General features: G+C 37.8%; 1 protein-coding gene across 2 annotated transcripts in view; it reads right to left on the reverse strand.

Moving 5' to 3' along the window:
• Positions 1 to 27024, reverse strand: part of NRIP1 (nuclear receptor interacting protein 1) — a 176230-nt gene that overhangs the window by 30040 nt on the left and 119166 nt on the right. The window contains exons 1-3 of one of the 2 annotated variants that reach the window (XR_014138733.1): positions 11384 to 11740; positions 3812 to 3934; positions 2556 to 2654 (exon numbers count right to left, since the gene is read on the reverse strand). The gene's annotated coding sequence lies outside the window, so the exon portion shown is untranslated. Of the gene's footprint in view, positions 1 to 2555; positions 2655 to 3811; positions 3935 to 11383; positions 11741 to 27024 lie in introns of those variants that run through there. The other variant, XR_014138734.1, reaches the window with a different exon arrangement.

The following is a 27024-nucleotide window of genomic DNA, read 5'->3' on the forward strand; positions in this document are numbered from 1 at the left end:
GCTTGTGTTCTCTCTCTCACTGTCTCTCTCTCTCTGTCAGGTTAAAAAAAAAAAATCTTTAAAAAAAACAAAAAACAAAAACTACCAGTGGTGTTATTCCCATTTAATGAAGACTATTTGGACAGAAGTAATAAAAGTATGTGAATTGTAAAGTTACAGAACTATAGAATCTGGGGCCAAAGGAAGCTCAAATGTCCTCTAGTTCTTCTTGCCTAAAATATCAATCCAAGAAATTAACTTGTTGTCCATCAAAAGCCGACAACCAGGAGAAAAGAGACCTGAATATATCAGAGAAAATAGTCAAAAAGGTAAGCAGAAGACTGAACAGAACCACTTCTAAAAGAAGAAAAAGTTAAAGCATTCGTGAAAAAAGGCAGTCTTCTAAAGTAGAAATCCAGCTTGGCCAGATAATAGACTCACTAACATATAAACCATTGGACGATGTTGTAGGTGGTCAGAAGGGAATAATAAGGTTAGAGGAACACAAGCCCAGAGAGGGTTTTTGTTTGGTTCTTTGGCAACACTCGACTCTAGGAAATGATGGGGAAATTCTAATTTCTGAGAATGCTTTTCACAAGAAAGACAGAGATTAGCGTTTCCAATGAAGAAGAGATGCTGCAATAGAAGAAAACAAAGTTCAATAAAGCACTCAGGCCAGATGGCATTTATCTGAGTGTTCTGAAGCAAATAAGGTGTGAAACAGCAGAGATGGATGAGGACAGATACTATGTTCCTAAAAATAGCAACTGTTGTTGAAGATTGTCCAGTTCTAACATAGCAGCCATTTTTTTTTAAAAAGGGAAACCAAAAGAAATATCAGGAATTCAGACAAGTGAACTTTGTCTTGGTGCTAGGATTAAATGTTTGAGGGAAAAAAAATATGAGGACAGTACCAAATGGCATCTGGGGATTGGGATCTCCCCTTGTCTCTGCAGTAACAGGAATTTTCGCTTTCTGACCTTAAAGTTGATAATGAGGACTCTGGAACAACATCATGCACTTGGCTTTTCAAAAGATTTGAGATGAGGAAATAGATTTTTTTTTTTTTTTTTGGTATCTAAAACTAGCTAAAGAAACTAGAATCGTTTATAGTATATGCTTAGGTCAAAGAAAAGAGATTGGCTACAACATGGCTGGAAACTGGTGTTGGGATGAAATGAGATTTCAGATGCATTTTTAAAATAATTATGAGGTCTGTGTGAGCCAAGGCAACTGACTCCCATATGACTGACGCTGTGTGCGGCAGCATCTACCAGGGCAAGCAGTAAAAAAAGAAATGGTAATCACATGATCATATGATCATCATCACTAACATTTACTGAGTGTTTATTACATGGCAAGCACACAGCTTAGCGTCTGACATCCATGATGTCAATTATTCTTAGTCTGTGAGTCCTGGTATAACCTATTCAGAAGCATCTGGTATTTCAGAAAGAAAAATGTCCTAAGGGGTAGGATGGTCTCAGCTGCAGTCAAAGTTCAGATGAGTTCCAAACAAAGCTCATCTAAAATATTCTGAATAAAACAGCGGTCTCTATTTAAAACTGAATGAGGCCAAGAGGGTTGTAAAGGAAGTCAAGGATAGAATCTGTTCTTGGCCCCTTGGTCTATGGGCCAGTAGCTCTTATCTTCTAAACCTCCAGATAGTCAGGCTGACTTGGGTTCCAGATTCCATCTGAATGACCAGCCCTGAGACTAGTGCGTTCTTACTGGGTTTTTTTGTTTGTATGTGTGTGTGTTTTTTTAATTTCCTGGTGCTTAAACCCATTTCCTTACCTAACTTCTGTCCCTTGCTATTTATAACTGTTTTGTGTTTGTTTTCCTGATTCCGCTGGCTCAATCTCTTTTCTCATGGCTTTCATCTGTGTTGCCTGCCTGGGATTTTAGACCCATGTGGGTCTAAAGCCTTCCCTCAAGCTTTGTCTGAAATTCTCCTAGGCTTTGGTCTGCAACCTCCTGCCACCTAACCCAGTGCTAACAGACAGAATGATCTGGAGCCCATAAAGATTAGAACTATTCTATTAGTCAGTGACCCTTCCCAATTAAAATACTTCATTCAGGGTTCTCCACACAGTGTTTCAAGTACTTTCTGTTCAATAAAGGCTTGCTGATTGAATTTACAGTGCATGCAGTAACATGAAATGCCGACCAGAGTCCAAATTACAACACATGACCTCTATGGCAAGAAAGAGTAAAAAAAAAGAAAACAACCTGGGACAGATCCCAGGTGACACTGGACCCATGAAAGAAAAATGCACTAAACAGAAATAGTAGTGCGCACACCACAGCCTTGCTCTCTGATCCTTTGGTAAACTATGAGTGGTCTCCTTCACAAAATTAAAAGCCAATTGAGAACGGGGTACAGTGAAGTGTCAAGTGCAAGGTGCCTACCTTCCCCATCACTCCTCCTGCCACTAGGAACTTGCAGGAATTGAGCTCTCATGTTAGCCCTCCTCCCTGGCAAGACACTGACAATAGCCTTGAGTACTACAAAGCCACACTGGGGAAAGTAGGAAACGTTGCCATATCCACATCACACCTGGACAGATACTTACCTGAAAAAGAAGCGTTCTACATTTTGCATCTTATGTATAAATTATTCTATCCAGGGTGTCTTTTTCATCACCCAAGTCTGGTTCCTTCCCAGTATAAATCTGTCAAACAGAAAATATCCATCAGAGCCTGGTTCTTCTAAGACTCAAACTATGAATTCATACTGGTTTCCAGGTTTCATAAAAGACTCTTTTAATTTCACTTCTTACCTGCTAATCTACCAGATTCAATTAATCTTCCATTTTTTTTTATTCAATACAATTATTTTTCCTGGTTCCAAATCTTACTTATTATTTAGTTACATTTGTAATAACTCAGAATTTAATGCTCTCCCTACAATCTCTGTTCTTTATTTTAAGCTCTCCCTGAGGGCACCTGGGTGGCTCAGTCGGTTAAGCGACTGCCTTAGGCTCAGGTCATGATCCTGGAGTCCCGGGATCGAGTCCCGCATCGGGCTCCCTGCTCGGCAGCGAGTCTGCTTCTCCCTCTGACCCTCCTCCCTCTCATGCTCTCTGTCTCTCATTGTCTCTCTCGCAAATAAATAAAGTCTTAAAAAAAAAAAAAATTAAAAAAAAAAAATTTCTAAGCTCTCCCTGAACCCCAAAACTCAGTTTTGATCAATTAAACAATTGCTATCCATGAATCCCAAAGTTCAGTTTTAATCAATTAATAAATAAACACATATCCATTTACAGGAAAATCATAGACAAGGATGTTTTATAGAAGAATCTATATATGTACAGTAAGCTTGGGGCTAAATATTTTATACCCATCAAAAAGTAGACTTCTTGGGACACCTGGGTGGCTCAGTTGATTAAGCGGCTGCCTTCGGCTCAGGTCATGATCCCAGTGCCCTGGGATCGAGTCCCGCATCAGGCTCCTTGCTCAGCAGGGAGCCTGCTTCTCCCTCTGCCTGCAGCTCCCCCTGCTTGTACCCTTGCTCACTCTCTCTCACCCACGCTCTCTCTCTCTAACAAATAAATAAATAAAATCTTAAAAAAAAAAAGTAGACTTCTCATATCATTTATTATGATCAAAGACAGAAAAGGGCCTATTATTTTGTATAAGCTGGTGTTAACTACAGCAGACATACATGGAGTTATCTGTCCAGCCCCCTCATTTGGGAAATGCCCGTTTTCCTCACCCCATTCATGAGGTTATCCATAGATGTTGTTCTAGGGCAACAGTTTATTGGCTCAGGAGTAGACACTAAACTCAAAATGATAGACTTTATCATAGACTTTATCATAATCCTTACCCCAGACCTCATATTCTTAGCCAAAGCTTTCAAGTTTCAGTCAGGCACCTGACACAAATGGGAAAAATTGGAATCCATCCCTCAGAATATTTTATCCAGAAATGACAGTCATTCTTTGGGTGCCTGAAGTATGATGTGTAAAGATAGGAGACCAACGATCAGTAACCATATTTCCAGTCATGTGAAACAAAATAGGGGAGGAAATAAGAAAGAGAAAAAAAATAAAGCTCATACACCAGAAAGTCAAAGAAGCAAGAGCTACACAAAGTCCTAATGGTGCTCAGGTCTCCATTTCCAGTTCTGCCTCAAATCCAGCTGGATTTCTATCCTTGAGTCTTCTAAATTCTCTACTTTGCTCAAATTAGTTTTAGTTGGATTCTATCACATGCAAGCCAAAGGGTCCTGATGAATAAAATTCCCACCATCTGAACTTACCATATGGGATGCTGAGCTTCAAAGAGATCAGTGGACTTGTCAGGAACATGTAGAAAGTAACTTATGAAAGAAAAATTCAAACCATGGTTATTCCTTTCTTATCAATGAATCTGACCAATCTTCTATTTCTATGATATTGTCTGCAGTGATAGGAAACTTTAAACCCATCATTCCCATTAGGCTTTACACTGGGAACAACAATGAATCTTAAATAATTCTAAAACATGGAATCCTGGGTGGAATAAGGTGAAACATAATTATATTGAGCCCTCATTTTAAAAGATAAGTGAGACATATTTCTCCTACAACTCTTTGAAATGGAATGAACTCACCGTGAAACCCAAAAGTAAGTCAGTTACTTAAGCAAGCACAACATGATTTGTATTATCACAAGACAACTAGTGTTATTCTTTCATATGCTCAAAGCCATCATAGAGACATGGAGGAATTCTGCCAATCCAAGTTTCCATTTCTCAACTGAATATACTCTGTTTAAAAGAAACATAAATCCAGTAAATAAACAAATATATAAATTTTGAAAGGGTCTAATTCATCTGTTCCATTTTTAGCACCTATAAAAGGAGGACCAAAGAACCAAGTAGCTAGCACAATGGCCACAGATAAGTAAGGTTTACAAATACATTTCAGGTAGTGCAAAATAACTAAGGTTCCTAAGAAGGGACTGACAATACCTGGAGCTTCTTCATGTCTAGAGTGGTATAGCCTTGTGTTTAGGAGCTTGAGTTTTAGAGCCAGACCACTAGGTTTCCAATCTCTAATCTGCCATGTAATTTCTATGTGACCTTGGGCAAATCACTATCATCTTGGTGCCTCAGTTTCTTGATTTATAACACCGGAATAAAACAGGGTTCCCAAATTGGCAGTGGAGAATAATAAATGAGTTAGTAGATTTAACAGACTGGGAACAAAACCTGGCAGATATTAAGCACTCAATAGGTGTTAGCTGTTACTATTAAGAGGTCATGAATCACTTGTTTGTGTAGCATCAAATAAAGCATATGTGTGCACACACACACACACCTACCTGATAGTTATTTAAATAAAAAATAAAACATAAATCAACAGAGTACATTTTAATTAAATCAGCTAATGGCATAGAGTTTACTTCACAAATTATTTCTAACATGGTTCCTCATAAAACAGTAGGACTTCATTAGATGTAGATGTCTAAAGGGAACATTAAAAACATATAATGTATAACCACACAGTTTGCTTAACAGCTCCTTTGAAAATTATTGGTATTTGAAGTAATTTTTAGTTTAAGGGAACTATCTGAATGATTTTCTGAAGGAAATCAATAACCCTGTCTGTTCAGTCCCTTGAGATCACTGGGTCATAGCAACTACCAGTGTTCAGACATTTGGGAACTGTGCAAAAAAAGGCAACAGGTTTGAAGTATCTTCAAATATGAGAAGGGCATGTAGAAACAATTCATCACAAACAAGTCGTTAAAATTAAAAGTGTATTCTTAAATAGTTTCTTGATTAGGAACAAATGCCTCATTAATCTGGAACATATTGACTTGAGAACACAAGTAAAGTCAAAGAGAATAATGACTGACATGACATGGAATGCAACATGCTGTGTGTTCCCATCTCAAAAGCTTTGGAAGAACAGACTCCACAAAAGGTCAGTAGATACAGTGAATTGAACAGAAAACTTAGCATCACCCAATGATGCAAAGGTAAATTTTTAAAATCTAGATAACAGAGAACATTGTGTACCAGCAGCCATGAAACTTTTTCCATCTATAGATTCTGAGTACATTTCATTTATTTCAGAATGAAAATAGACCTACATCCAAGATCAAAAAAATAAAATAAAATAAAATAAAAGCATACATAAAAGAAATAAGGTACCTAATTTTAAAGAAACTTAGTATCCTTCCCCCCAACCCCATCTGCATCTCACAAGTTTTAGTTAAGTGTGTGAATATATATTAAAAACCAGCACAGATAGCTTTGAAGAAAATTCTAACAACATAATTGGATATAGAATTTCTTTGGACCAAACGAAAGCTGCATTTCCTAAAGGAACACATAGTACTTGGTAAATAAAATATTAGATGTCCATCAATGTGAACTGTGCATAAAAAATCATGGACATACTTTTTAAAAAAAAAAAAAGATCAGGGGCACCTGGGTGGTTCAGTCGGTTAAGCATCTGCCTTCGGCTCAGGTCATGATCTCCAAGTCCCACATCAGGCTCCCTGCCAGTGGGGAGTCTGCTTCTCTGCCCCTCCCCTGGCTGGTGCTTTCTCTCTCAAATAAATAAATAAATAAATAAAATCTTAAAAAAAAAAAAGATCAGATGTTAAACATCCATGTGAGGATGACTATGCAGTTTTTTTAAAACTGAGTCTTGTTTTGGACTAGCCATTAAAATATGTCATATATTCTTCTGAAAAGCTTCAGAATTTCACCTTCTAGAAGATGAGTTCCATGAGGAAAAGAACTTTTTTCTGTCTCAGTCACTACTATATCCCCTGAACAGTGCTTAAGACACAATAGATGCTCAATATGTATTTGATGAATAAACAACTTCAGGCATGGATGAAACCATAACTTGGATAATACTTGTTGTGATTTGTAAATTTAACAGTTGGCCTCAGGACTTTACCCTCTGTAGTTGGCCCCCTCCCCATACCATTCCATACCTCCTTTATACCCAGTATAATGTCCACAGAGATGTCTCCTCATGATGAAGAGAAAGAAAATATCCATGAAAGATTGTAGTGGCTTTAGATAAATATTATGTGCAAAAAAACTTCCCAAATGCCATTTTCTATAGAATGGTACAAAAAATTATGATAATTTTTCTAAGATCAGAATAAATTCTTCCAAAGTCAAACAAAATTTGACATAATTTTTAAAGTCAAATTCAAGATAGAATACTATATTACCTTTACTAAAATAGTATTCTTCATTGCAGACTTCAAAACAGGGAAAGACAAAATTTTTCTAGAAAATTTTTCTAGAAAGGGAAGAGAAAAAAGAGAAAGTAGAAAGAGTTACTACTCTAAGGAACCGTAATGCGACTTTCTTTTCAGCAATATTTAAACCCTATTTTTCCGAAGGTTTTTTTTTTTTTTAAAGATTTTATTTATTTATTTGAGAGAGAGAGAGAGAGAAAGCACATGAGAGGGGGGAGGGTCAGAGGGAGAAGCAGACTCCCTGCCTAGCAGGGAGCCCGATGCGGGACTCGATCCCGGGACTCCGGGATCATGACCTGAGCCGAAGGCAGTCGCTTAACCAACTGAGCCACCCAGGTGCCCCTATTTTTCCGAAGGTTTTAATCTTGAAAGCAAGATGGCAAAGAAGAAGATAGATAAAGAGCCGGTACAGGAGTTTTCCTATTTATTAGATATACACTCAGCTTGTGTTAGAATACAAATTATGATAGCCCATGCCCATGAGAGATGAACAGTCCAATTATAGGTATAAGACTAGCAATCAGGAATCAGAGATGTACTGCCTTATATCTCTTAAGTACTAAATGTTGTAGAACCAATTCTAAATGGCCTAGAGATGAGAGGCAATTCACACCTAACACAATGTCCAGCACGTATTAGACATGTAATAAATACTTGATAAGTAACTGAAAGCTGGAATGAATGGATGCATGGATGAATGAATGAATGGATGGATGGATGGATGAATGAAAGGATGAATGAATGCTTTTAGAAGTTAATCCTGTTTAGGATCCTGGAGGATGATGTCCAGCATTTGGTTGGTGTCTCCCACAAATTTTCAATTTTCATTTCCATCTTCTTTCTACCTTTCCATCTTCACACACATGATAGAAGTTGTGTCAACCTTGTGTAGAAAGATGGAAAGGTAGAAAACACAGTTGTCCTCTTAATAATATTGGGTGGTCTTGGAGGCTCAAATTGCCATTTTTCACCTGGCCTGGCCAGTCAGATTCTCCTTAGGAATTAATTCTAGGACACTCAGAGGGTTGTGACCAATTGACCGATTAACTGTTTGCATTTGAGCCTGGGGCCATGCAAGATCAAAGCCTGGGCAGCATCTGAGGCTCTGTTTAAAAAAAAAAAAAAAAAAAAAGCAGAAGAAGCCAGTTGGGATAAAGAGAGAACTTGAATAGACGCAGATTAAGAAGCAACGTTCAGAAAAACATGGTCCTTGAAAGAGAGGCAACCTGAGAGAGAAAGAATCTGTTTGGAGAGAAGGGGCTGATTAATCAGTCCTGTTGCTTCAGGGTTCAGTTTTATCTGGATTCCAGGGACACCTCCTTCTCTCACTTAAATGAAACGAATTTGGGCTAGTTTCTACTTCTTATGAGTAACAAAGCCCAATTCAAACACTTACCTTTCAGTAATTTTATTCCTTTACCCACTGTAATTTGTTAATATTGTTTCTACCTAGTATTACATGATATAAACATTGGCTTGGAAGTTAGTTCTTAAAGCCATTTTAATTATTTGGTTATGCTAAGATAGTTCTTATATTTTCATAGAATCTTACAGCCATTCTGAGAGAAAAGACTAATGAATTGTTCCTGTGAGTTTCTATTCCACTAAAATTTTAAAAGCAAATATTTTCAATTGTTATAAATCAAACTAAGCATACAAAAATGCCATCTATAACTTTGAAGAGAATGTTTTGGGCTAGTCTTGGAAACATTCATTGGAACAAAATATTTCGTCAGTTTTATGGGACTTTTGTGTGAATTTAGCAAATTTAGCATTTATACAAGGTCCGAGCACCATTGGAAAAGTTCTAAAATGAATTAGTTATTTAGTTGTTCGTATCCATAATATAAGAAAAAGATGAAACAGAATTTTTCTCCACATAGACCAAACTTCCCAGCGATTTTTTTTTTTTTTTTAAGTGCTTTGCTAAAACAGCTTGGGGGTTCCCTGTTTAAAAGTTAAACTCCTGGTATGTGTTTGGCTGTTGTGTTTGGTTTTTTTGTTTTGTTTTGTTTTGTTTTGCCCCTGGGTACAGTGTTTAATTTGTACATCTCCGTCATCTGAAAGATCTTGGTGATCTGAAACTATTTGCTGTGGAACAGCCAAATTTTCACCCCAAAGGTACTTGGAACTAGACCCAGCAGATACCCTGCTGCCAGCGGCTCACTGTTCTTCACTCCTGGAGGGCCTCCTTCTTCACTCCAGAGGGGCGCCTGGGTGGCTCAGTCGGTTAAGCATCTGCTTTCAGCCCAGGTCATGATCCCAGGGTCCTGGGATCGAGCCCCACATTGGTCTCCCTGCTCGGCTGGGAGTCTGCTTCTCCCTCTGCCTCTGCCCCTCCCCATGCTCATGCTCTCTCTTTCATTTGTTCTCTCTCTTTCTCAAATAAATAAAATATTTTTTAAAAAAAGAAGAAAAAGTATTGGATCTCGAAATTCAAATCTAATTGCAAACTGAGACTAATAGTTGTGACTCATGATTCTGGCTTCAAATCATAAGTCACAGGAAACAAAGAATGGAGATTTTAAAAAGTATGTTCTCTCGTCTTAAATATTTGCTTATTGACAGATTCCCAGGTTGTTCTCCCCCCACCCCAATGTAATAGTACCCCATATTCTCTTCCTCTTTCCTTATGAAAACTCAACATCCTCAGCCCTCAGTCTGCAACTAAAATGAAGGCACATATCTGCACACTGAGTTACAGGCTTCTCTCTGCTACCTACTTATAAGGAGTCTTGGGCTCTAACGAGTTTTTCCTAGCACCCAAGAGATTCTGGCAGTTGCGTATTTTGAGGGTTGAAAACCAGCTGGTTGTGCTGGTTCAGACTCTCCTGGCTTTTTGCCCTGGTCCGTGGGGCAGCAGGGTGTTTACCTGTCTTAGGATCCTCGCAGACACTGTGACCTTCTCCAGCCGGGTTCCTGGTGTCCCCAGCGCTGTACAACACTGTGGCGCCATCCGGGCCCCGGCTTCCCTTCAGTCTACCCGGCTAGGCAGAAACGGGGAAAAGATTTCTAATTCCTGAATTCATGGGGCTCAAACCATTCCTTGCCACCCTGTCCAGGAATGAGATGCCCCATTGTCCTATGTATTTCCTTTGTTCTCAGCTTCCAAAGCCTTCCCGGGGCTTCAGACACAAAACTTCCTCCTCTCTCCTCTCTTCCTCCCTTCTCCAAATGCAAATCAGACCTACAAATATATGCCTGGGAGGATTGCTGAGTCCAAAAAGCTGTTCTCAGTTTCAGCTAAGAAAAGACCTCAATCTACATCTACATTTGCTCCTTTCAAACACCAGACGACAAGAGTTAATAAAGATGAGATGCAGAGTCACCTTTATACTTTAGTCTTTTGGATTTGCAGTAGGATGAACATCATGGTTCTTCCTAGCTTGCCAACAAATGTGAATGGAAATGTGCTGAAGTAGCAGCAAAACTCGGTGCTGGCAAGGTCAAGTGACATGTGCTATTGTTCACAGGAAATAATGGCAAACAGAAAGATTTTCCATCGTGGCAAACAGATGGAATAGGCACGGATAGAAAGAAGAGAGAAAAACGGTAAACACAAGTTGGGAGCTCCACTGACTAATTAATGGGTGTTAGACATGAAAAAGATGGCCTGAAGTGGTTTATAACTGCATCAAGATATCATCTATTTTACCAGTATAATTTTATGTCACCTGATACTATGCATGGTTTATACAATACAAGGAGCTTGGAAGTGGAAAAAGTTAGTTTCCAATGGAAGGGCCTGAATTGATTCAGGTGTGCAACCAAATGGTGAGTTGACCCAGGAGGAGTGACCCAACAGAGGACTTGAAAGGTGGGAGCTAAAACAGAGAAGAAAGGGACAGAGATGCCTGAAAGCAAAAAGGTCACAAGGGCCTAAAAGGAAGATTCTGTATTGAAAAACAACGACTCACTTGCCAGAAAGAAAAACTTGACTTAGGACATAATATGTATGCTCTGTAAATCCTCAATCATCTAGGCAAGAGAAAAGTTGTCTTGGAACTAGGTAATTAGAAAATAGTTAGATTATTACTTCCAAAATAGGGACAAATCTGTACTTTAAAGACAAAATCTTCTGTGTCCATTCTGTTTTTCATCCTTCTAGAGTTGTGAGCCTTACATACTACTTTCAGATGCAAAGTTCTGCTCAATTGAGTAAAGAATGATTATCTTAAACAAACCGGATCATCAGGTTGTGTTGCTTTCATAGAGTCTGAATCAGTGCCATCTCTTTTCGGAGTGAATACCTAAGGATGTTTCCAAGGCATCACAATATTATGTTGAAAGTGTCCTTTCTAAATTCCGTGTGCGTGTCCGCACGCATGCAAGCATGCTCGCTGGTGGGGTAACAGGCAGCCTTCAGTCTAGAAACAGTCCCAAGAAAAGAAATGTATCACTAGCAAAGATTGTGAGGCACAAACTAGCATGACTTAAAAAAAAGATCAGGATTCACACATCCAAGTGTGTGCTGTTGCTTGCAAAGTATCCATTTAAGAGGCTACTACTTACTCTAATAAAGTTCCCGCTGCTCTAAACACTTTTTAGAGTTCCTTTTTGAAGACAGCCTTCGCTTTCTGTGCCACATTTTTTTGAATGTCCTTATGGTAATATATCTTCATCTTTTGAGTGTAAATTTGATTTATAAATAACCAAAAGTAAGTTAAAAGTAAATCTTAAGAACAAGAAAGATAATTAAATTGGGCAATATCATAAGGAGGTGAGGTGAACTTTGGAAAAGCTTGTAGATGTATTTACCTTTTGTGAGCTATTAATTTTGTTACACCTCACACTTTCAAGTCTTTTTTGAGATAATTGTGTTGCCTTTGCTTTCGTGATTAGTAACGTCCTAAATTCTGCTCCTGACAAATAGAATAGGTTACATGTGTATGTTTGTTTCATCACATAGTGAAAGCAAAGAATCTACAGAATACATTTAGCCGGAAAAAAAAAGTTGCTCCAGACACAGTTTAAATCCACCATTGATAACTAAGCAAAATACTTGCAACTAAGTCAAAAGATACATACTTCTCAAAAGATGCATCAGTGGGCTCCTGGGTGGCTCAGGCAGTTAACAGCATCTGCCTTCAGCTCAGGTCCTGATCCCAGGGTCCTGGGATTGAGTTCCAGTTTGGGCTCCTTGCTCACTAGGGAGTCTGCTCCTCCCTCTACCTCTGCCCCTCCCCTGGCTTGTGCTCTCTCTTGCTCATTTTCTCTCTCAAATAAATAAATAAAATCTTTTAAAAATAATAAAAATAAAAAGGTAAAAAGATACATCAAAATATGAGATTACTTTTAGCTAATTCTTTCCATCTTCTGCTACTCTGCAAGAAGCTTTGACAGGAATTTTAATATGATTTATAGTATCATATTTTATTAAATATTTTTCTCCTTTTGAAAAATTTTTTTTATAACCTTTCTTATGCTCCTCAGTTAGAACTATTAATATTTGTACATTTTCCCCCTATGATCGATATGGGAAATTTTTGACACCAAATACAGTAAAATAATGTTTTACTATAAATTCTAGAACTTGAATTCGATATAAAATCATTCTACTAGCCTTTAAATTATATCAACTCAACCAAACTTATTTATGCAAAATGTTTCTCCCTACCACTGTGCTCATTGGCAAACACTGCTAAGTTGGGTGTTTTGTAGCTTCTAAAATAATTATTCAATATGATATTAGGTTATGGAATGTGGGTCACAAATCCCTGACACCTAGAGAGGCCCTAGGAGGTACTTTCCACTGTCTTTCAACTTTACCATGCTCATGCTTGAATCTTATGTCTTTCCTACATACAGGAATATATGTTTTCTCAAATACAGAATATAAGTTTCAAAAGGCAAGCTGTACCAGAGTCAAAAGTGGGAGGAATACCATAACTGCAATACAGTGAAAATAGGCAGTGGAGGAAGAGGTCAAAGGCTAGCCCGAAAATAGACATGGCTACAATACCGTAGTGGACTTACAGGCTAAGTTCTCTTTCTTTCATCATTGAATGAAATTGAATCTAGTGATTTTGCCAAAAGACATAAAAGGGTATCATTTCTGTGAGATGTAGTCTCTAGAGCATGGGAGCTTTACTTCAGCACTATCAGCATTTGGGGCCGGATAATTCTTTCCTGAGGGTGGAGTGGATTCTGTGCTAGGCACGGTAAGATGTTTAGCAATACCCTGGCCTTTGCCCGCTAGATGCCATTAACATCCCTATTCCCAAAAATGACAGCCAAAAATGATTCCAGACATAGCTAAGTGCCCCCCAGGGGACGAAATCCTCTTTCCCCACCACTCCTAAGTGAGAACCACCCCTTCAGAGCAACTGTTTTAGATATTTAGAAGACGTTTCTGACAGTAAGTTATAGAAGGTTTACATCATGTCGTTTATTATCCATGTTAGTTTAGTGTTTTGCCACACATAACTTAAGGGTCAAGAAAATACATCCTGATCCATGTAATATAAATTCTCATCAGCTATGTTCCCGTGTTCTTAAGTTCTTTTTAAACTGAGAACCTGTGTTTAATCCTACGTTTCCTGCAGTCGTCCCAAATGGTCACACGTCAGAAGAAAAGTGTACTGTTAAGACAATAAAACATTTAATATGGCCGAAGATAGCACATGCTAGCCTTGTAAAGTGTATCTCAAATATTGGCAGCATTTCATGCAACAAAAGTCGCTGTAGAGTAAGTGGGTCAGAATTACCATGAGCGAAGTGGTACCTGAAATACCTTTGGGTTATTACTGCCAGGCCAAAGCAAGCAGGGCTCGTTAGATTTGAGAGGCAGCCCTTGAAGGCAGTTAAAATATCCCTAGTCAGACAGCATTTGCAAGAAACATAGGTCTGAGCTAACCAAGTGGGCGCCTGGTAGGACTTCAAATACTCTGAACAAGCCTGATTCTGTATGTTATACCAGCAGAAGCTTCAGGTCTATTCTTGCCCAGCCCCAGGAGTTTAGTAGGCAAGTGACAAAAAAAGACAAACTTCAAATTTCAGTCCAAGAAGTAGCAGGCTTTATGGAACATAAAAGTAACTCGAGAGCAAAGTAAGCACTTGAATAATGTACAGACTCTGATAGCAAGTGAATTAAGGCACCCAGAGTGCCCTTCCAATTTCCTTGGCAACCAGATAAAAGAGCAGAAAGGATCAATGAGTTTTAAAATGCATGTGCACTACACCTGAAACTAAAATACACTGTATGTTAACTAACTGGAATTTGAGACACCTGGGTGACCTTTAGCATCTCCCTTTGGCTCAGGTCATGATCCCGGGATCCTGGGATCAAGTCCCACATCGGGCTCCCTGCTGGGCGGGGAGCCTGCTTCTCCCTCTGCTGCTGCTTCCCTGCTTGTGCTCTCTCTGACAAATGAATAAATAAAATCTTAAAAAAAAAAACAAACTAACTGTAATTTAAATAAAAACTTAAAGAAACAACAATAACCAAAAGAAAGGTTTAAAAACCATATGACTCTCTCAATAGATGCAGAAAAATCGTTTGACAAAGTACAACATCCGTTCAGGATAAAAACTCTCAACAACGGAGCAGCAGAAAGAAATTAAGAAAACAATCCCATTTACAATTGCACCAGGAAGAATAAAATACTGGGGAATAAACTTCACCGAAGAGGTAAACGACCTGGAATCTGAAAACTGTAAAACACTGATGAAAGGCATTGAAGACGACTTGGAGAGTTTTTTCACAAATCGAAAGTATGGAGATCAAAGTAGACATGGAGCTATAGAAATGTACGATGCCATCTTATTAATAAAATGGAATAATAAAAGTAAACAAATAAAAACCAATCAATAAATAAAACGCAGATGCATGCACACTTGATGCTCACAAATACCTGAATCATGATGATGGTAATCCTACTGAGTGACAAAGTACAGATACACTCACTCCGCTTTGCAAATACAAAACCAGTTATTCTACTCTTGGATGTTTCAATAAAGTAGGGGTTCTCATGTATAATAAAGGCCACCATGAACTGTGTGAAAGTTTGCAGTGCCTGGGGAGGGGGAAACTGGCCGAAGATTGGAGTCAACTGAAGAGTTGACCCCCTGACAAACTCCTAAGTTCCTGAGAAGACGGCTTTACCAAAGGTTCGAAATAGGGAACTGTGGTGTGTGTGAATGCAAGCTATGTGATGCGTGTTGCTTTTACATTCCAGCTGTCGCCAAAGCCAGCTGGGAGATGCAGGTCACACAGCGAGCTGGAGAAGCACCGAAAACCTGGGCTGTTTGAATCACCACATCCTTAAGCTGTTTACTCAGTTCCATCTGAATCATATCTTATTTGCATCTGAGACCTGGAAATCTTTCTCAATGGCCTAATACTTCTTTTCGAAACAATCTTTATTTTCCTGTGGCATTACTCTTTTTTATCATTTTTTGGGTGCTGCGTATTTTGTAACCATTTGATCCAAAGCTGAGCATTATACATAGTTATAATCGTACACATCAAAAAGGTAGGAAGTAAGAGTGACTGAAAAACATGCAGGAGTTGGAGAAGGAGGGAGAGAGGGAGAGGGAGATAGAAGAGATTGAGAAACCTGTGCTGATCATCCTCACTCCTTCATAGAGATTCTGAAACTGTAGGCATTAAACGTGGCATTAAAACTACATACAAATTCCTTTCCTCAGAAGTAAATTTCATTGTTTTATTATTACAATATGTGGCTCAAGAGGCAAGTAATTATTTTTAGTGGCTGGGAAGAAATTAGCTCCACAATAAGGGGTAGTTTGAAAAAAGTAGAATCATACTACAGCCAACAGCAAGATTATGATTCTCTGGGCTTCCATGTAGAAATAAATCCTAAAAAACAGGCCTAAGCCCTCAGAACCAGTCTGCAAATTTTGCACTTTTTCTGTGCGTTCTTACTAATATCACCCTTCACACACATCTTTTTCCCCCTCCTCCTCTGGGCACTTCAAATATCTCCAGGACAAGAAACTGTAAACAGATGCCTGAAGCCAAAAGCACAAAGTTTTATGGATAAATGTTTCTGCACTCAAGCAAATGGAACAAAAGAGAGGCAGAAATGTATATTTTATATTTAACAGCTGTAGTCTTTCAAATTGCAATTATGCATAAATTATTTTGTGATTAAATCCTAATCTGGTCATTTAAAAAAAAAAAAAAGCAGAGACCCAGCTCAACCTCATCACAATCCCACCTTAAAAATGTAGTATCTTGGGGCGCCTGAGTGGCTCAGTTGGTTAAGGGTTTATCTTCAGCTCAGGTCATGATCTCAGGGTCCTGGGACTGAGTGCCGCATCGGGCTCCCTGCTCCCTGGGAAGCCTGCTTCTCCCTCTCCCACTCCCCCTGCTTGTGCTCTCTCTGTTTGACAAATATAATAAATAAAATCTTTTAAAAAATGTAATCTCTTTACCTGACTGTCTTCAAGTACTAATTTCTTTTTCTGAAAATTCTGCCACATGTTGCTATTTGTCTGACATTTAATATATTTTAGTTAGAATTCCTATCCTGGGTAAGTGGTATCTTTAAATCATATGTGTAGGATTTCTTAAAAAGTTTTCACAACTATCCATATAAAGCATGGATATTCATTTTAAGACACAGTTTGAAAGTTTAGGTGGTAATTTGATAAGTAACAGTTATTGGATAGCTGAAGAGAATAAACACATATAAGTCTTCCCTTTGTGTTTGATTTAAAAAATATTAACATTTCTTTCATGGTGTCTTCTTATATTACATTTCTTGGGGTCAACAGATCTCGATGCTAAAAGGGCAGAGGAAAGAGAGAGAGGAGACGAGCTCTGAATGGATAGTGAAAACATATGGTGTCCATCTTGCAAGCAGAAGGCTCCCTGGTATTATTGTGACTCTCCCTGTGTTCAGAAAAGCTGGAATAAGCCAGTAGGCAATATGCTGTCTAGTCAGAAGAGTGCCAGAAACAGGTGGTGCCGACCTAACCTTTTCCTTCCACCTTAGCAAATACTCTTAGCAAATCCTGCACTGGTCACCATAGTCTTGCTTTAAAACATTTATTAGATGAAAACCAAGTGTTTAAAAAAAAAATGACAGTTCATAGGGAGTCATGATACCTGAAATTGCTGTTGCTTTTTCCCTTTTATCTTTTACACTTTTACAAATTATGTAATTTTAAAATTCAAAAAATGCACATATTTCAAGTATTCACTTCTGTGAGTTCTGATAATTGATGTATATACCAAGGTAGTACCACCCAAAAACAAGATACAGGGGCGCCGGGGTGGCTCAGTGGGTTAAGCGTCTGCCTTCGGCTCAGATCATGATCCCAGGGTCCTGGGACCGAGCCCCACATTGGGCTCCCTGCTGAGTGGGGAGCCTGCTTCTCCTTCTGCCCCTTCCCCCTGCTCATGCTCTTGCTTGCTCTTTCTCTCTCTCAAATGAATAAATAAAAAATCTTTTAAAAAAACAAACAAACAAACAAAAACAAGATACAAAACATTTCAGTTACTCCAGAAATTTTCCTCCTGCCCCTTTTCAGGCAGACCCCACTGGACTGATTTCTATCGCCATAGGTCAATTTTGCCTGTCCTTGAGGTAAGACACCATATGCATTGTTTTGTATCTGGCTTCTTTTGCTCAGTGTTATGTTTTTGATTCATTCATGCTGTGGCAGGTACTACTAGATCATTCCTTTTCACTGCTGAGTAATATTTCATTGTATGAATGTACTACAATGTGCTCATCCCTTTTCCTGAATATAGATACTCAACGTCCAGGTTTTCTCCGATCATTTTTTACAAGCATTTTTGTGGACATCTATTTTTATATCACTTGGACAAATACCTAGGAATGTAACTCCTGGTACATAAATGTTTAATTTTTAACCAACTGGAAGGTCATTCTCCAAAATAGTTGTAACATTTTCTGCTACTGACAACAATGTGTATTTAAGTTGCTCTATATTCTTGCTTGTATTTGGTGTTGTCAATATTTTAGCCATTCCCATGGGTATGAAATGCTGTCTCATTATATTTAAATTGAACCTTCCTGATGACTTATTATGTTGCGTATCTTTTCATGTGGTCACTGGCCTCATTCCTATGTGGGATGGCTCATTCTTATAATTTCTTTCATGAAGTATGTGTTCAGGTCTCTTCCCATTTTTTATTAGTCTGTTTAACTTTTTACTGTTGACTTGTAAGAGTTCTTTATATGTTCTGGATCTTATTTATTCATGAAATAGAAATGATAAGAATATATTTCCCAGTCTGTTGCTTGCCTACTCCTTTTGTTTTTTCATGAGCAGAAATTTTTAATTTTCATGAAACCCAATTATTCTTTTATAGGTGATATCTTTTAAATTCTGTCTAATAAATCTTTGCATACTCCAGGAAGGCAAAGATATTCTTACTTGTTTTCTTCTAGAAGATTTTTTGTTATGGTCTTTATATTTAAGTTCGTGTAGGAGAGGCAAAAGTTTACCTCTACCTTCTTAGGGTCTCTGGCTAGTTCTGAGCATTAAATTGACATAAGACATATTAACAGGAGAAAATCAGCATAGAGATTTTTACATATATGGGGGAGCCCCATAGGAAAATGAAGACCCAGAGACTTGGTTAGGCCTAAGTGTTTATATACAAGGTTGAACAAAGAGAGACAATTGTAGAAAAGTAAATGTATAGGGAGAATAAAGGAAGATAAGAGTTATTTTAACAAGGTCTGTTTATGCAGATTTCTCTTGGGCTCAAGCCCTTGTCTCTGGTTATAAGAATATTTCTTTCCTGGGCGCCTGGGTGGCTCAGTTGGTTAAGCGACTGCCTTCGGCTCAGGTCATGATCCTGGAGTCCCTGAATCGAGTCCCGCATCGGGCTCCCTGCTCGGCAGGGAGTCTGCTTCTCCCTCTCCCACTCCCCGTTTGTGTTCCCTCTCTCGCTGTGTCTTTCTCTGTCAAATAAATAAAATCTTTTAAAAAAAAAAGAATATTTCTTTCCTCCTGGTGTAGAAGGGCATCTTTCACATGGAAATTTCACCTCTTACTTTTAGTTAGAAAAAGGGAGGTCAGAGTGTTCTTCTTGCATCTGCTGTTTTTCAAGCGTCTTTAACTCAAAATAATCCTTATGCCAACATGGGGTGGCATATTCTGCCACCCTTCATTTATGATCCATCACCAAATAACATTTTTGTGTATGGAGTGAGGTCGGGTCAACAAATTTTTTTCAAATGGATATCCAGTTGTTTCTACATCATGTTTACAAGAATTATCTCTTCCTCATCATTGATTTGACTTGCCACTTTGGTCAGATACCAAATATTTGTGTATGTAGATATCATATATATGTGTGTGTCCCATAATGTATATATATCACATATTTGTGTATGTGCCTATTTTTGGATTTTTAAATTCTGATCCATCAATCTATTTATCTAGTGTTATGCCAATACCATACTGACTTGATTACTGTGACATTGTATTAAGTCCTGAAATCAAATAGTATAAATGCATCACCTGGGATGCCTGGGTGGCTCAGTCGGTTAAGTGTCTGCCTTCGGCTCAGGTCATGATCCCACGGTCCTAGGATGGAGTCCCACATAGGGCTCCCTGCTCAGCGGGGAGCCTGCTTCTCCCTCTGCCTGTAGCTCTCCCTGCTTATGTGCTCTCTCTCTCACACACAAATAAATAAATAAAATCTTTAAAAAATAAAAAAAACGCATCACCTTTGTTCTTCTTTATCAATATTGTTTTGGCTACTTCAGGTCCTTTGCATTTTTAGACTAACTTGTAATTTCTTCAAAAAGGTCTGCTGATATTTGCATTGAAATTATATCATATCTATAAAATATTTGGGGGAAGATGGACATCTTAACACTATTGAGCTTTCCAATTCATGAATATGGTATTATTTAAGTTCATTAAACTTTCTTTCAGTAATGTTTTGAAATTTGCTCCATCTTTTGTTAGATTTCTAGGTATTTAAGGTTTTTTGAGGGTATTTAAATGGTATTTTTATATTTCATTTTACAGCTTTTAATGATACAATGCAATAATAATACAATTGATTTTTGAATATTGAACCTGTGTCTGAGACTTTGCTAAATTCACTTATTAGTTTCAGTAGTTATTATTATGTATGTGTGGATTCCATGGAGTTTTATATACACACTATTATGTCATCTGTGAAATATGACAGTTTCACTTGATCCTTTTTAATCTTTATGTCTCTCTCTCTTTTTTCTGGCTTTGTTGCAGTAAGTAGGACTGCTGGTACAATATGGAATAGAAGTAGTGACAGCCATTCCAATATTTATCCATCTATTTCTCTTTCTGGTGCTCTTACTTCTTTTCTGCATATCCTAGTTTTCGCATGGCATAATTTTTCTTCATTCCAAAAAACTTCTTTAAATATGTGTCATGGTACAGATCTGCTGCAGATGAATTCAACCTTTTTCCTCTCAGAAACTGTCTTAATTTCATCTTCATTTTTGAAGGCTATCTTTATAGGATACGAATTACAGGTGAATAACTTTTTTATTTTAGAATTAAATGTAATTATTTTCTCTTCTAGCCTTCACTGTTTGTGATAAGAGGGCAGCCATTATTCTTATCATTGTTCCCGTTTGTTATCGTCTCTTTTATTTTTCTATTTTAAAAATATTTAAAAATATGACTTAGGTGGAGATTTCTTTGTATACACTGCACTTAGGATTTTTTGTACTTCTTTGATGTCTTTCACTAATTTTGGAAAATTCTCATTATATCCCTAAATATTTCTTCTGCTTCATTCTTTCTCTCCTCTCCTGGGATAGCAATTACAACATATGTTAAATCGTTATATTATAGATCTCAGATACTCTACTTCATTACTTTCATTGTTGGTTTTCTTTTCTCTCCATTTCATTTTGGACAATTTCTACTGACTCCTTTTTAAGTTCACCAGTTCTTTTCTGTGCCCAGTCCAGTTGTCAATAAATCCACTGAATGAATTCTTAATTTCCTATATATTTCATTTCTAGCATTTCCCTTTGCCTTTTTAAAAATGTTCACATCTCTAATAAAATTCCCATCTGTTCACCCATGTCATCCATCCTTTCCACATATTGATCATAGTTTCCCTAAAGTCCCTGCCTGGTAATTCCAACACCTGAAACATCTCAGTATTTGCTTCTATTGACTGTGTCCTCTCTTTAACATGCATTATGTCTCCTTTCACCACTTGCCTCATAATTTCTTTTTTTTTTTTATTGTATTCTGGACACAGTGCATAAAAGAACAGTAAAGACTAAAGTAAAACATTATTTTCCCACAGAAAAATCATACCCTTTCCTCTGTCGGAGTGTTAAGTGTGGTGTGCTGGGTCAATCTAATCTATGATCTAGTTATGTTTGGACATTTTTATAGGTTTAGTTAGACTCAGTTTACCACTGACTTCAAATTATTTGAGAATGGGATTAAAAATTTCCCTTCATTTGTGCTTGGGAATCTCAGTACCGATGATACTCTGGAGAGTATTTGTAATTTTCATCCAGCCTCCAGCTTTTCTGAACCATGGGCCATCTCTTTTTTGATTTATAGACTTGTTCCTAGATTTTTGAGTCATTGGAAAATTCTCTTTGCATTTCTGCCAGAATTCCTGAAATTTAACCTTGGACCTACCAATGACTGAGTGTATGACTTGGGTGAACTTACTGAACTTTTCCAATCTCATTGCTAAAATAGAATAAGAATCATTATTCCCATGTATATTAAGGAGTGACTTAACATTGAAGAGCTAACATGCATATAAAAAAGGCCAATGTGTTCTGGTTGAACTGAATGTGAAAGTCAAAGTCAATTTTGCTATAGAAAAATAAAAATATTCTTTTTAGATCGATCTCTATCATTCATATTTTGAATCTGATAGTGTTGCATCAATTGCTAAATCAGCAAGTAGGCACATCTCCTTACAAATAAGAAAGTATTAAGTCAGTTTGAGTTACTAGAAGAGATGATAGAAGTACCCAATCAAACTAAAGACTATATGGAGTCCTGAAACTTTTCTTATTATTGGTAATTTTCTAGTGATCTCCCAAACTTTAGAAAATGTGATATGTTAGTGCAGAAACATGCTGAAAGACACACAACATGGATATTCACAATCTGCTGTGAGAAAGAAGTAAATAAAAAGAAGGAAAGGAGATTACTCTAGAGTTAATATTCAGCATTATTTTATCAACTATCTGCAATGCCTTCTCATTCATCACTCTACGATTATAGCCACATAGAGTAGCACAGAGGGTTTCTGAGCTCTCTATCTGTAACTGCAATTTAAAATAAGAAGTTTGCATTGTTGAAATTAGCCCATATCCACTGCCAAAAGTACATGATCTAGTGGCTAACATGTAATGATACTATTTCTGAAAACTGTGTTGTAATTAAATGTGACAGTCTTGCATATATTTTAGACAACTCAGCACTGAAGTCAAGTCAGGTCACTGATAGAAAGTTATTGGTCAATGATCCCATTAAGCAAGTTAAAGGATGCTCTATATTCAAAATGACTTCATCTTGTCTAAGGATAAAACCACCACATGATCCCAAAGGATGTCTCCTTGTCCTCATGAGAACTCCATTAAAAATTAATATCTCCACCAATTACAATAAGCTGTAAGGAGATTTCACATTTATTGTGGTGAAACTTTAGTGTGATGAGAACATTGCTAGGAAAAAATATCCCCAAATAGCAGGGTATAAGGTCAAAAAAATAATTGAAAGAACCTTGTATTCACCTTATTGTCTCACAAAAAGACCTAAGAAAATATTTTGATCCAAGATTGCTTGTGGTTATAATTTACCATGCCCATATTTGGAAAGTCCTGTACTGAAGAGCAAATAAACTCTTGAAGTAGTTCCTCTGAACTTGAGGAAAATAATTTTACTTTTGTAATCTGTTCTTGTAAGAATGATTTCTTATATAGGATAAACTTAGCATACCTCTATTACCCCACCCCTACTCCAAAACACATGAAACAATAGCAAAAAAGTAAAAGTATAGAAAATATTTTTAAAAAGTATTAAAAGTAGAATCAATGAACCACAGATTTTTTGGAATTTCTGAGATTTAGAAAGCATATACAAGCAGATCTTCAGCAAAACAGAACTGGAGGAAACTATAGGCTTCCAACACAGTTAGGAGAAGCCTGCTGTGGAGGTAAGAGGTTTGAAAGTCTCTAAGCCCAGTGTCAACAATTCCAAGAATTAAGGGAAAACCCTGGGCATTTAAAAGGAGACTTAATTGGAGAGCCGCATTTGGAGCAGCAGGCTAGTTAGTTTCTTCCTTTCTCCTTTTTTTTTTTTTTTTTAAGATTTTATTCATTTATTTGACAGAGAGAGACACAGCGAGAGAGGAACACAAGCAGGGGGAGTGGGAGAGGGAGAAGCAGGCTTCCCGTGGAGCAGGGAGCCCGATGTGGGGCTCGATCCCAGGACCCCGGGACCATGACCTGAGCCGAAGGCAGACGCTTAACGACCGAGCCACCCAGGCGCCCCCCTTTCTCCTTCTTTTGTACTATTTTGGCTTTAACAACTGGCTGCAGAAGGGTATTGGGGTTGGAGAAGTCTTGCAGTGGTCAAGTCGTTACTGACTTCCAGGAGTGATGGAAACTCACACTTGGAAGACAAGCTTCCATTCCAAATGCTTCCTCCCTATACACTGAAACAGGTCATAGAGATACAAAGGGCACATGAGTGATGAGTCTCAAATTCAGAGCTACGGGCAGCCAAGAAGCACTAAACATTTTAAGAAAATCAATAATATAGAAGCTAGGCAATAACAAAAAGAGTAAACCCCCCAGGAAAGAGTTAATAAAGCTAACAGACACACCTAGGAAGTAGAAAGATTTGCAAGTACATTGCATCTCTGAAATGTCTTTCCTAGAGCTCTTACAATAAAAAAGAAACAGAAATGAAAATCTCAAGACAGAGGCAAAAATAGCAGTGGTACGTACTGTATAGCGCAATACTGGGTTGAAAAACTGAGCTGAGACATTCTCACACGGAGCAGAACATATGGATCAAAAGAGGGAAAATGTAAGTGTAGAGTTCAGTAATATGAAGAGTAGATCCAGAAATTTGAAAATCTAGATTATAGAAATTACAGAGTAAGAAAAAAGAGAAAATGCAGAGAATATGATCAAATCAATACAAACCAAAAAATTCTCAGGTCTGAAGAAAGGCTGGATCTTTAAATCGGAAGTGCTAAGCCAGAGTTTATTTTTTATTTCATTTTATTTTTTTTATTATTTATTTAAAAGAGAGAGCATGAGAGGGGGAGGGTCAGAGGGAGAAGCAGACTCCCCGCTGAGCAGGGAGCCCAACATGGGACTCGATCCCAGGACTCCAGGATCATGACCTGAGCCTAAGGCAGTCGCTCAACCAACTCAGCCACCCAGGTGCCCCTAAACCAGAGTTTAAAAGAGCCAAAGCCACATGCATCATTGTGAAATTTCAGAATTGCAAGGATTAATAAAATCCTAAGTCTTTTAAAGAAAAAAAGAGATAAACAAGCAACCTAAAAAAAAATATCTGAAAAACCAGCCTGCCATCAGCATAACTTTGCACGAGCATAATTCAATACTAGAAGATAGAGATTACGATCTTCCAAATTAAAGGGAAGAATTCTTTCAAAACTATAATCCTATATTCAGCCAAGCTGGCATTAAAGTGAAAAATAATATAAACAAATATTCAGAAAATCAAAGCCTCCGAGTGTTTACCAAGCTAATCAATCTCTGAAAAAATTAGTTGAGGATACACAGCAACAAATAAGCAATGAGTCACAAAAAAGGGCATGATACAGTCCCAAATATACAAAAGAGTAGTAGCACATTCCTAGTAATACCTAAATAATTGTTGATGTGCAATGCAAAACCCAAAGCATAATAAACACTTGGAGCAAAAATTTCAGTTAAATTGAATATGAGAGTGCTGGAGTTGGTGAAGAAGAAAATGAAAATGAAGTAAGATTCTCATCCTTTTGGGGGAGCAGATACAGGTAGTTTTAATCCTAAATATCAAATAGAAAAAATAACCTTTAAAAAGTGTCCCAAAATTGTAAGAGAGTATTGGATGAATAGGATTTATAGCTTCTAACTCCTAATGTAAAAATAAACGGATCTTAGAAAAAGTACTAATTTGAAAATACCATGCTTTCAATCTTCCTCTTGTACCTTTGAGGTTAATCCCAAATGTAGTCACTTCTGCCAAGAATGCACTACCTTTGCTGAAATGTTTTCTAGCTATTTGTCTATTAGTGTATTATTTTACAATATATGCTACATCATGTCATGATGCCAAGAATTCCCTGACAACTAACAATTCTCTGGAACTAAAGGCTGCCATGTGCCTTCAACTTTCTTCAGACTGACTCAGTGTAATCAGTGGCTCCCCTGGATGCACTGGAGAAATAACTAAAAGAACTCTTATTCCAGGCCTTAGAGGAGTATTGGGCTCTAGCACGTCATCTTGATTTTGCAAAGGTCCGGTTCATGCACTCTGGAATAATAAGCTCCAATCTGAAAAGTATCTCATGCTTCTCATAGATGAAGCATGTATCCTGATATGTAGAAATTAGTCTTCCCTTAAGTCCATTTAGATATAAGAAAAAGAAATTCAGAAAGGGAAAGTCAGAGACAGGTTCAGTAGCCTCACATCATAAAATGCAGCCATTTACAAAAGGAGCTCCAGCGAAGGATCCCGAGGAAGGTGGGGGAAAAAAGTGAACTTGAAAGAAAAACTAAGGGTACCCAGAGATACTATTCATGTAAGTACATCATACCTGGGGGCTTTCTTGACACAGTGACACATTTCAAGGTCATGTTTTTGTTTTTTTAAAAGACTTGTTTATTTATTTGAGAGAGAGAGAGAGTGCACGAGCATATGAGAGCGAGTGGGGGGAGGGGCAGAGGGAGAGGGATAGAAATCCTCAAGACTCAGACGTTCAGCCGACTGAGCCGCCCAGGCACCCCTCAAGGTCATGTTTTTAAAGTTTTGAGAGATGGTTGCTGTTTCACAGATGTATACTTTTGAAGTTATCACCAGACCATTATTTGATATTTTAGTAAATTTAGCTGTTCATTAGCTGAATATTCATGGATACCATTCATGCGCACACTGTGAATGGCAAAATTATATGTTCCAATTTCTCTATAATTTGCATCATTTGTTTATGAAATCCATGTAGAGCAAAATACAAAAGCTCCCCAGTGGATTTAATCTAGAAATCTAAGGAATATGTTGTGATTTGCTTCAGACATGTGTTGATGAAATCCACTTAACATTTAGTTCTAGCTATTATGACGGCTGGAAATTACTTCAATAAAACAGGCAGTATGGAGTTTGCAAGAATGAGCAAGTACTCAGCTTAGTCCAACAGCACACAGAAACCCTCTATAATAGAAGATTCTTCAGATATTGAATCCAGTCCTTGGAAAAGAAGAGGTACGACTAGAAACCTGGTTATTGACACTTCAGCCAAGCCTTGCTCCTAAGCCCAAACTCTTCTACGACAGCAGGAAACCATTTCATCGGAGAGCAAGAACGCATAGGCAGGTGGTAATGACTGACTGGGGTGACATGGGGACTTAGGTGTGTACTTCCCATGTGAAAACCACAGGGGCCGGGGGATCCAGCATGTGATCTTACCCAGTACCAAACTGTGAGCCCTCTTGCTGTGTGTGGAAGAAAAACAGAAATTCTGCATTTAATAGCACCACATACAGTGCTTGAAACACCTTGCTACTTTGTTTTTGTTTTGTTTGTTTGTTTTGGTGGGGGGTGGGTAGTTGGTTTGGTTTTGGTTTTGGTTCTTTTTTTTTTTTTTTTTTTTATT

Source organism: Leptonychotes weddellii, chromosome 1 (genome assembly GCF_054177405.1).
Source record: "Leptonychotes weddellii isolate Sample4059 chromosome 1, ASM5417740v2, whole genome shotgun sequence".
Lineage (NCBI taxonomy): Eukaryota > Metazoa > Chordata > Mammalia > Carnivora > Phocidae > Leptonychotes > Leptonychotes weddellii.